This window comes from Saccostrea cucullata, unplaced genomic scaffold (genome assembly GCF_032062105.1).
Source record: "Saccostrea cucullata isolate Sc308-1 unplaced genomic scaffold, CSIRO_AGI_Scuc_v1 ctg15240, whole genome shotgun sequence".
Classification (NCBI taxonomy): Eukaryota; Metazoa; Mollusca; class Bivalvia; order Ostreida; family Ostreidae; genus Saccostrea; species Saccostrea cuccullata.
Window position 1 is genome coordinate 722 of NW_026918410.1, and position 9,732 is coordinate 10,453.

At 35.4% G+C, this 9,732-nt stretch overlaps 1 long non-coding RNA gene across 1 annotated transcript; it reads left to right on the forward strand.

The window, feature by feature from the left end:
• Nucleotides 1-8,422: 8,422 nt before the first annotated feature.
• LOC134264739 (uncharacterized) lies at nucleotides 8,423-9,411 on the forward strand. Its single transcript, XR_009991605.1, has 3 exons — nucleotides 8,423-8,546; nucleotides 8,838-8,964; nucleotides 9,320-9,411. It is a non-coding gene; the product is annotated as an uncharacterized LOC134264739 (long non-coding RNA).
• The last annotated feature ends 321 nt before the right edge of the window (nucleotides 9,412-9,732 follow it).

The window sequence follows — 9,732 nt, forward strand, 5'->3', positions numbered from 1 at the left end:
TTAACTTTCAAAGTTGCCTTTGAAATATCAAAGTATCTTTATTGATTACTGTTTATATCTAACTTTAGAACGTGGTGTCTCTTTGTGCGGTGATTATCGAAGTTACGTCAATAACGTCAAGACGTTATGTTGATAACATCATGACGTTATGCTGCGGGATAAAATGTATCATTTCTTTAAACGCACTAAAAAAGGTCTTATAGATAGAGTAGAGCTATAAAATTTTGTATTTTGTATATTCTACCTATTATTTATCAATTTCCGCAAAAAAAGTCAAAATGTATAAAAATTGTCATAAGCACCCTTTTCTCATGGGCGCAATCATATACATGTATGTGCAAAGCCCAGTATGATATAGTTTATTTCTCTGTCAGTAAGGGAGAATCTAATGTAAGCTGGGCTTACAGCGACTAGAGCTGGTGAAACGGCGTAAATGATTCTGGACACACTTGCTCTACTAGTACCATGAAGAGCTGCGCAAACAGTTCCCACTTGCATAAAATCGAAGAGATACCATAACTTGCAGTGAAGTTGCTAAGGCATGATATCCGTTGGTTGGGTGTTCTATACGATCACTGTGTTCATTACATAGATCAAAAGATAACCTGTCGTGGTAAACGAAATTTGTCTAAGATGTCATGTCACATATAATCTAGTGGGTTCTTTCTGTCCCCGAAAACACGCTCACGCCTGATGAATTGCCTACTTCTCATCAAAACATAAGCCGCTGCCATGTTTAGTATAGACTTAAGACAAGTATCTGGATGTCGTAAATTTTGAACAATCTTATCATAAGATAAACCACTTTTGTGAAACAGCTATGATAAAACAGATTTCTGTCATAATATAGCTTTGTGAAACTGGTCCCAACTTTATTTTCCTATAATAAGTGTTCAAGGGAAGTTCAAGAGAACAGCAACATATTTACAAGAACATTTGGGAGAAACCTGATAAAGGTATGCTTATTTGTATTATATAAGACGAATTTCTAATTTCAACAATGGTTAATTATTATGTCACCCGAGATTCCTTTGTCGTTAACTTAACGCCCATTAATTTGACTTGACATTTGGCGTGATTTGAGCTGGTCTCAATTCCACACTAAGCACGTCCTATTTTGCCATATTTATTTTTTCTCAGCTGGTAGAGCATTTGACTGGAGATGCAGGAGTATCGGGTTTGATTCACGGTCCAGCCACACATTTTCTCCTTTCCTGTTACAAAACTTAATTAAGATCCAATTGCAATTACGTACACGTGATGTTATATTTGTATGAATTAAATGATGAATATGTTATTTTAATGTTATTTTCTCTGGTAATGCAAATTTTCCTGGTATAAATATGATACAGTTACTCGTGCGTTTCAGACTAGTGATTTGATTAATTGAAACTGTTCTCTTAACAATAGTGCAACTGACAAGCTGTTTGATTATTGAAATATTCAGTGTGCAGTATTATATGGAAAACCTGGATTCAACTAGTGGCTAGTGCCATAAAGTAAGATTTATTCATCTATCTTAAATTTACCCACGTTGCCTTGTTTGTTGCTCGCTTATTAGATAATGATGTAACTCTTCTGTGTTTATAAACAGAGAGGACCGTTGAAGGTGCCAGATTTACCGTTACACCGATTATATAGATTACGGAGCATTTAATTCATAGTGAAATGACCCAGAAGGTGCTATTTAATAACCCTTCCAAGTTACAGAAGGTGAATATTTATTTGTTATAGTTGCACATTCTCCACTTAACCTTATATATTTGTTTACATTAGCAACGTCTGCTACCGCCCCTTCTTTTTCATATCGTTTCATTAAGGCTGCAAACATGGATTATGGATGAAATATCGCATTTGGTGGATGGTAGCAATGAAAAAAAACACATGTAAGCACTACTGTGCGTTATGACACTTAATTTATGTCCTAGGTGTCGAGAACAGCATATCCCAAACGAATGTAAACAACACATTCAGTCCTTGTGAAACGGCTTGATTCTACTTCCGCTTTCAATCAAAGCTAATGGATTATAAATAAATTGGCATAAATTTTTATACAATTTTAATGCATAAAGGTATATTTATAAAATTTACAACATATAAAAAGATTGTTTTAATTTTGTTGTCAAGCATACATTTATAAGTTTTCTAATTATTCACCGAAATAATATGGGAATGACGTACGACATTTTATAACATATGTTCAAGATGACGTCCCTTTGCCTTTAACATTGTTTGAACACGATTTCTGAAGTTGTTCACCACAGCTTTACATGTATCAACAGAGATTGATCTTATATCTCGTGTTATTGGTGCCTTTAGTTCCTCTGTTCTTTGTGGGGAATCAGAATACACTCTGTCTTTTAAAAAGCCCCACAAGAAGAAATCAAGTGGGTTCAGATCAGGGGAGTGGGGTGGCAAAACATTTGCAGTACGATAAGAAATTAATTGATCCCCAAACGTGCTGTCAAGCCACTGGAGAACACATCCTGCAGTGTGTAGTGCAGCACGGTCCTGTTGAAACCATACATTGTCCAAATTTACAAATTTTCGTCTCCAAGAGCTGGTAGAAATTTAGTATTCATCAATTTTAAGTACCGATCTGAATTTACTGTCACTGCATCTCCTTCGCTGTCCTTAAAGAAAAAAGGGCCAATTATTCCACTTGAATTTAATGCAGCCCACACAGTTACTTTCTCACATTTAAGAGGTTTCTCCACAAAAATTGGATTTCTCCGAACCCCAGAATCTAAAGTTCTGTTTATTTACAACATTGCTAATATGGAGGTGGGCCTCGTAGGAAAACCATATGGCATCTGTTAGCTTCTCAGAGTCGTGTCTGTTTAAAATCCAATGGGCGAAATCCAAACGACTTCTAATGTCTGTCTTTTTTAAATGTTGCAAAACACTCATCTTGTACGGGATCAATTTTAAGTCAAATTTCAGTATTCTGTGAACTGTGCCATTTAGTTCATGTAGTACCCGTCTTACTAATTTTTACTGAGTTTCAGCGATAACTATATCTATTGCATCAATGTTCTCTTTTGTACGGACACTCCTTGGTCTCCCAATACCAGAATTGTGTCTTCTGTCATGTATATTGCCGTTAGCTTCAAGCTTCCTAACAAGTCTGTGGATTAGCATTCTGTTAAGCACTTTCATTCCAGGGTGTTGTTTTTTCATGGTCCTAATGACTGAAGTAGCAGATTTACACTTTCTACCAACTGTTCACCTGAAGGTTCATCTTAAAATGTGATTACATCATTATGATGTCATAATTACTTGAATCTTTAACAGAATTTCCCGAAATTTTGACAGATAAAATTTTTAGCAAGATGCTCGAATTTGACAAAATATCTTTTTAATAGCTTTTGGTTTCTATAGATATGGATGATTAAAAGGGTAACATATGTTTTTGGACACCCTGTACACATATATATCTACACTCCGTAGTAATGTGTAAATATCTACGCTAAGATAAAACAATAATCATAAGTATTAACTATGGTTTGCACAAGGTATTCATAACATTATGCCCCTTCTTTCAGATCATTTGTCCTGAAATTGAAATACATAAGAAGGCATGGATGGATAGAGACACGGTGTTTATGGAAACAGATGGTATGGAAAAGCAAAGTATGATTATGTACAATGTATGAAAATGAAAAGATACACAATAACATGTACTACAACATATAACAATAAAATAGCTAACAATTAAATACAATACATACCTTCTACAAGTTAATAAGATTATCAACAGCAATATCGCTCAACATCCTCATAATGTCAATGAATTCCATAATATCACAAGATACAAAACAATATCAATAGTTTTTTTTTCATTAAGAGCAGCAATTTTCATTTGTAGGAGGTTCTCAAGCTCCTAGAGACAAAAGAACTGTGCTTCCCTCTGCAGGCAGAACAGAAGGGAAAAATGTGGCAGCTCAACTCCATGCCGAAGATAGTTCAGAATTAAAATAAACAGTTTTGGTCCACGGTCGATAAAGTAGGTGTATATGTTATCCATCACATATGGTTTCGGGGGGGGGGGGGGGGGGGTGTGGAAGGATCATCCTAGAAAAAGGGAGCTTGGGCCGGCCTGCATTGTAGGCGCACTGGTCTCGAATTTAGTTCCACCGACATTCAGATAGATTTGCTGTTTTCGAGATTGGGCCATACCCTGGAGTCGAATCAGTTCCTTGAGTGTTGGAGAATAGGCCGGGGCTTCAGGACAGTTAACAGTTTACTGATTGGACGGGACGAGGTCCAGTTCCAAAGGATTCACATGGACAGACAAGGCTGTCGAAGACTCGGATGATGACGAGGAAGCTGATAAAGAGGATCTAGAGGAATGTCTTTGCCCGGCTGTAAGTTAGCTGGTGCAAAGGATGGTAAGGTCAAACCTGGTGCACAAGATGGTAAGGTCACAGAGGGCGCCAGTGGGGGAATGGGGACAATTGTTGCTGGTGGTGGAATGAGCACAGCCGGTGCAGATGGTGGCGTGGGCACAGCTGGTGCAGATAGTGGAATGGATAACCTCTGGATCTTTGCGGGCGACAGAAATGGATCTGGAGATATGGGCTCTGTGATTGGCTAGTAGGTCTGAAGGTTCAGGTTTTTCTGTTTAAGGGGTTTCTTGGATGTGCTGACTTGTTTTTTTTATGTGCGATTTGACGCGATTCTCCTTTGAACGTTTGTTCTTTTCCTCAGGGTTGATGAGGCATGGCACCCTGTTAATCAGGGAGAAAACTTTTTTTCTTAAAGATGGCAAATTCCTGCTCGTCAGATAAAGTGAACTGTCACGTCTTACGATTATCGGGGGAGAAGGATGATCCAGGACACTATGACTTGTGATTGTTTGGACAGTTGTACACTTGCTTACACTCGCTACATAGCCACTGTGTTGCTCACTCATTTGGCGCTCACATTGGTAGCGTTCTTCAAATTCAAAGTCGGTACAGATATCACGCTTGAACATGCAAATATTCTGGAAATGAAAGGTATGAAACTGGTAAGTAAACATGTACAGGTCAAGATACATTTCTATAAATGTATATATTCATTTAATCAAGTGGTAATTTTGAAATAGGATTACTTTTAACAGAAATACTTTGGTGATGGTTATAAGCTTTTTGTATCAACTATAGGTGAAATGAATGAAGAATGAAAATAAAAACTTAACGACAGAGAAATCCAGCTATGGTTTGAACCAGGTGAGAACACTATCTCCCAGGTAAGGTTTTAATTTGTCGTGGTGTACAACTTTTGCTTTTGAGTGGGGTGACCTTTGGATTCTGAAAAGAATATAATTTTTATGGGTAACAAGGAAAGGACAAACCCAGGGTCTCTGGAGTTTTTTGCATCTCTTTTTGGTTCTAGTAGGGTTATATAACCACACAGTATCCCCTTTTTTATAAATGTTGGCATTACTTTGGTTGTCATATCTCCTTTTCATAGCTTTGGTTATATTTTAGGTAGGGTCAACTGGTCATTGGACACCTTCTCCAGCACCAGCAGAGATGCTGCGGTCAACAGGGGTGATTTCTGGGTCAACCTCAGTCATGGTAGAATGGATATCATCACTTGGTTTAAAGCACACTTCATTTGACTCACTGGAAATATCCATTGTTAAATGATTTGGGATAATAAAATGGTTATAAAAATATTCTTGTGAAACTTAAGTTTTCTTTGTCAACTGCATGGTACAGAAAATATCCCACTTCTGACACCAATGTAACGAAAAAAAATGCCTAAAATATTTGTATTAAAACCCGGTAAAAATAACTCTTACAAAATTTGTTATAATAATACGTAGGCTCTACACCTTTAGACAGTCAACAAAACAAGAGAAAGTCTTTGTTTAAAAGAAACATATAATTTATTGTATAAAAGTACATAATAAAATTTGGAACCTCCAGGATACTTTTGGAAAGTGTAAAGATAGAAGATGCACCACTCTGGAAGCGAAAGTGCAACGATATGGAAATGAAGGGGCGGTAGCAGACATTGCTAATGTAATCAAATATATAAGGGAAACTCTGTTAACTGGAGAATGTGCAACGATAACAAATAAATATTCACTTTCTGTAACTTGGAAGGGTTATTAAATAGCACCTTCTGGGCCATTTCACAATGGGTTAAATGCTCCGTAATGTATAAAAATGAAGAGTTTCGCTATTGTAGTTTTCACACAAAAAAACCACAGTCGGCCCCCTTAAAATACATTTTATGTTCCCTTTATTTTTACTGACTGGTAATTGCTTGGATCTAGTTTTGCCAATCTTATTAAGAAATATTTCTGATACCATCAAAAATATTTTAAAGAATATATATTTACCTTGCCCATGATGATTTCCTTCACATCTCCTGCCTCAAAATGTTATGCAGCACGATCTAGGCGACGGAAGTTGTAAACTGCTCGGCCTTGTACCTGGCGAACGATTATAATGCGGAGGATCGCCGAAAATGGCAGATCAGGAATCGCTACTGCGTCTAACGGTACATATTGTGCTTCGGCAAAATGGGGGCATCTATAGGACCACCATCGAAATGAATATTAAGATTTAAGATGAGGTTGTTTATTTCTTCTTTTGTCTTATTTTTTTAAAGACCACTCCAAACTCTTCTGCTACCTGCTGTAACGACTTTATTTTTAGCTTTTTCAAACTTTCGCAGGTCGCCATCTTACTCTGTGTAAACATTGCCATAAGGCTTTGCCTGAAATTATTTACGTAAACACAGTAATATTATTGGGAGAAAAAAATAGTCTCAATAAAAAGAAAAGTGAAATTATTTACGAAATCTTACTTAATGATCTACTGCAAAATTTTTATTCGTGTTGATGTCAAAGTACATGTGTATCTTTCCTACTCTTCTATTTTGCCTAGGTATTATGCGCATGCATGCATATTATCTTAACCCCTTACATGACATAAACGCATTTCTTACGCATCTAACTTGAAAGCCAGTAAAGTGTGAACAAACATTCATAACTTTGTTAATACTGCAAATATCATCGTAAATCTTGCACTGTTGGAAAGTGAAAATAATTACGATAAAATGATATATTGAATTATTCTTAATGGGAGTACCAGTTTTTGCTAGTTTAAGTTTAACTTTGCGCACTATTTGAGCGTTTTTGCCATTATCGAAATCAATGTGGGGGTAGCACGTTTTACATGTAAAAATGCTTAATTCTGGTGATTACCTCCCACCCCCCCCCCCACCAAATACTTAAAATTAGTTGGTAATAAATTGTGCAACATACTTATATTTTTCAACACAATAAATTATTTGTAATATATTAAACCAAGCAAAAAAAATCTAGAATGAAACTCATCTTTGAATAATTGGAAATTCCAGCATGATTATGTTGTATTTTCGTTGCCATGGCAAATGAAATGATATTTTTAAAATCATTTTTAGAAACTACACAACACCTGCTTTCGGAATATATATACATTAGAAGTATAAATCCACACACGTATTGTTATAATAAATCAAAGTACTGAAAGCACTCATGGGAGTTGAACATGGTGTAAAATAAAATCTTTGATCGGGAGGTTAAGTGAGTGAACAATATTATTATTTCAAATACAGACAACTGTTTCTGATTTTTTGAGTTGCAACAATCTTGATAAAGACATTCAGAGACATTGAGTAGCAAAAAAATGCATGGGCCATAATGCTTGCCTGCCCACATTAGTCCTTTTTTTTATACCCCCTGCTTGAAAAGCGGGAGGGTACATGTATTTATTGATCGGGATTTCCGTCTCCATCTGTTTGTTACGCTTTAGGTATACCCATCTCTTATCCGCAACTCCTCTTACACCACTGAAGGAAATTTTCATAGAATCTTTATTACATATTACCGTTGTGCACATTCTACATGTATTACTTTTTCATCCTACACATATTTTGGGTTTCCCATTGCAAAACATGGACACTGACATTATATTCATATTAGAGGCGGTTATTTATATAATTCACTGCTCACAGTCTTCAAATTTGTAATATATTTTTCCTTGGCACCTTTACCCATGTGTTATGAAAATTTCAGTTTCGCAGGAATAATATCAATGTTAATAAAATGTGGATTTTAACACAGCATCCTTTTAAGAGCTAACAGGTTTGTTACATAAAACTTCTCTGTGAATATAAATGTATGTCAATTACACGAACATTATACATGGAGTACGTCAGAACTTAATCTTTTTTAATATCGTGAAGAAAAAAGCAATACCAAGTTCAAAACAAACATTTAATGACCAAACATTAAAACAGTGGTATATGTGAGAGTTTGTGTGCATACACATTATCTGGTATATAATTATGAAAGCTCAAACTGATTTATAAATTTCTTTGCAGATTATGGCCAGTGTTAGTTAAGTGGTTAATTCAACGTGTAGTGAGGTAGATGTAGATCAGCTTAAAATTGCATTTTGGACGTGCGTTTTATGTCATTACGTTGATGTGAAAAGCGTTCTATCATTAGAAAGACAGAGACAAGCTCGGAAATCAAAAGTAGCTGTAGACGGCGAATTCAGGTACGTAGATCAGAGAAATATGCATGAATGGCCAAATGGGTCTGATATGATACGAGTATAAAAATTTAATCGTCCTAGTCCTGAATGGCCTGATAAATGTATGAGATTAGGAAAAGTTTTTTTCCTGTGTTATAAAATTGATGAAATATTCGAATATCAAATATTTCTTTTTAATTAAAAGAATTCAATATATGAATTTATGTTTATCTACCACTAATTTCACTTATAAAGGTCAATAAGATACGATTTTTGCAAATTCCATTAAAATTACTCATCTGTGATATTTTTAAGAATAATCCTGAGGTGCAATTTTTGTCATTTGGCATTCCATGCAAGCTGTGCAGGTTTTGAAGTTGAGTTTCTTCTGACTGGAGACACGGAGGAAGTTTTATGCAACCAGTGTGCAGAAAATGAACAGGTGAATTCAGACTCATTGTTTCTGAACTTTTTCATGTTTCTATTCAGTTAGAAATGAAAAATATCTGAGCATTTAGCACACACAAAAAGTCATTCCATGAAAAAATCAAAATTCATTTGAAAGTAGGAAGAGCATAGTAGTACAAAAAAATGTAGCACTAGTAACCCCCTTTTTTTTTTACAAGTCTGTTTTAGCATACAAAACAAATAAAATCTTATACATTATGCCTGCAATAGATTTGAGGGAGTATTTTCAAATTATAAATGTATTTTTATAAGTCAAGTTTGTTGACTCTTTGAAATATATAACTATACATCATAACATTTGAGATGCAAGTGTTCACTTCCATTTGTAGGATGATCGAACTAAAAGTAACGAAGGGCGGAGTAATCAAGAAGATTAATGTCACTCAGAACATGGCGACAATGCTTTTTTCAGATACAATAGGTAAATGTTTTACCACCCAAACCGTATCATTGCAAACCACAGTTGTAATTGTCAACTGAAGTGTCAACTCAACAACTTGTATGGAATCAACCAAACTAAAATATTAAGGCCGGCTTTGAAAGTTCATGAGCTGAATGATTATTGTTTAATCTTTATCCATCTCTTAATCTGTCCTCCTTCACTTTTATTATATGTATCAAATAAAATTAATTCATATAATAGTCATGTAGGTGCTTTACTCACTAGCAGCATCTAAAAACACTGGAAAACAAAATTTTTGAATCAATGTAGGTCATTGCATCCTTTCCTTAGAATGTTTTA